Consider the following 2,500-nt stretch of genomic DNA (forward strand, 5'->3'; position numbering starts at 1 on the left):
CTACGATGGCGGGTCATGTGTGCCCGTCGACCAAGCTCCTTGTCCGGTATACATAGAACCATGTTTTGTACCAATTTCAATCGCCAAAAACGTCGTTTCCAAAAACCGCCCTCCCCTCCCTTGCAGCGTTACCGTTTTGCACTTTCCGCCTGAGAGCAGCGTCAAAAAGTTCGCCTGAGCAGCGTGATTTAGCCCGGGACTCCCGGGCTGAACGCTTATTTCCGTCGGCCGAAAAACGACTAAGTATTTTCGGGTATAGTGTACTATTGCCGAAAAACGACAGAGTCTTTTCGGGTATAGTGTACTATTTCGGTTTTTGCACTAAGTCCCTCAGGGGTATAGTGTACTATACTATGATGGTCAGATCACCTCCAGGCCCCAGGGGAGTGCTTTTCAGGGGTCAAACAGTGCACTGATGATGGGGGATTATTTCATTTTGCTCATTTTGGTGTTTTTTTTTTTTTTTTTTTTTTTTTTTTTTCACATTTTAACCCATTTTAACCCATTTTGCTCACCCCGCACTCTGCCGCATATGAGGCCGGGGAAGGGCCACTCTGGCTGGGCATGGCCTCCGCTGAGCACCCCCTGGAGCCACTGGAGCCCCCGGAGGCCCTCCAGAGCCACCCCCCACTGTCCCCAGACTCACCCGGGGGAAGGGCCACTCTGGCTGGGCATGGTCTCCACCAAGCAGCCCCTGGAGCCCCCGGAGCACCTCCAGAGCCACCCCCCACTCTCCCCAGACTCTGCCCGGGGAAGGGCCACTCTGGCTGGGCATGGCCTCCACCGAGCACCCCCTGGAACCCCTGGAACCCCCGGAGGCCCTCCAGAGCCACCCCCCACTCTCCCCAGACTCACCCCGGGGAAGGGCCACTCTGGCTGGGCATGGTCTCCACCAAGCACCCCCTGGAGCCCCCGGAGCACCCCCAGAGCCACCCCCCACTCTCCCCAGACTCACCCCGGGGAAGGGACACTCTGGCTGGGCATGGTCTCCACCAAGCACCCCCTGGAGCCCCCGGAGCACCTCCAGAGCCACCCCCCACTCCTCCAGACTCACCCCGGGGAAGGGACACTCTGCCTGGGCATGGCCCCCACTGAGCACCCCCTGGAACCCCTGGAGCCCCCGGAGCACCTCCAGAGCCACCCCCCACTCTCCCCAGACTCTGCCCGGGGAAGGGCCACTCTGGCTGGGCATGGTCTCCACCAAGCACCCCCTGGAGCCCCCGGAGCACCCCCAGAGCCACCCCCCACTCTCCCCAGACTCACCCCGGGGAAGGGCCACTCTGGCTGGGCATGGCCTCCGCCGAGCACCCCCTGGAGCCCCCGGAGCACCCCCAGAGCCACCCCCCACTCACCCCAGACTCACCCCGGGGAAGGGACACTCTGGCTGGGCATGGCCTCCACCAAGCACCCCCTGGAGCCCCTGGAACCCCCGGAGGCCCTCCAGAGCCACCCCCCACTCTCCCCAGACTCACCCCGGGGGAGGGCCACTCTGGCTGGGCATGGTCTCCACCAAGCACCCCCTGGAGCCCCCGGAGCACCTCCAGAGCCACCCCCCACTCCTCCAGACTCACCCCGGGGAAGGGACACTCTGGCTGGGCATGGCCCCCACCGAGCACCCCCTGGAGCCCCTGGAGCCCCCGGAGCACCTCCAGGGCCACCCCCCACTCCTCCAGACTCACCCCGGGGAAGGGCCACTCTGGCTGGGCATGGTCTCCACCAAGCACCCCCTGGAGCCCCCGGAGCACCCCCAGAGCCACCCCCCACTCTCCCCAGACTCTGCCCGGGGAAGGGACACTCTGGCCGGGCATGGCCTCCGCCGAGCACCCCCTGGAACCCCCGGAGGCCCTCCAGGGCCACCCCCCACTGTCCCCAGACTCACCCGGGGGAAGGGCCACTCTGGCTGGGCATGGTCTCCACCAAGCAGCCCCTGGAGCCCCCGGAGCACCTCCAGAGCCACCCCCCACTCTCCCCAGACTCTGCCCGGGGAAGGGCCACTCTGGCTGGGCATGGCCTCCACCGAGCACCCCCTGGAACCCCTGGAACCCCTGGAACCCCCGGAGGCCCTCCAGAGCCACCCCCCACTCTCCCCAGACTCACCCCGGGGAAGGGCCACTCTGGCTGGGCATGGTCTCCACCAAGCACCCCCTGGAGCCCCCGGAGCACCCCCAGAGCCACCCCCCACTCTCCCCAGACTCACCCCGGGGAAGGGACACTCTGGCTGGGCATGGTCTCCACCAAGCACCCCCTGGAGCCCCCGGAGCACCTCCAGAGCCACCCCCCACTCCTCCAGACTCACCCCGGGGAAGGGACACTCTGGCTGGGCATGGCCTCCGCCGAGCACCCCCTGGAGCCCCTGGAGCCCCCGGAGCACCTCCAGGGCCACCCCCCACTCCTCCAGACTCACCCCGGGGAAGGGCCACTCTGGCTGGGCATGGCCTCCGCCGACCACCCCCTGGAACCCCTGGAGCCCCCGGAGCACCTCCAGAGCCACCCCCCACTC

Source organism: Eucyclogobius newberryi, unplaced genomic scaffold (assembly GCF_026437365.1).
Source record: "Eucyclogobius newberryi isolate DKJ021-1_F unplaced genomic scaffold, fEucNew1.0.hap1 SCAF_79, whole genome shotgun sequence".
NCBI lineage: Eukaryota > Metazoa > Chordata > Actinopteri > Gobiiformes > Gobiidae > Eucyclogobius > Eucyclogobius newberryi.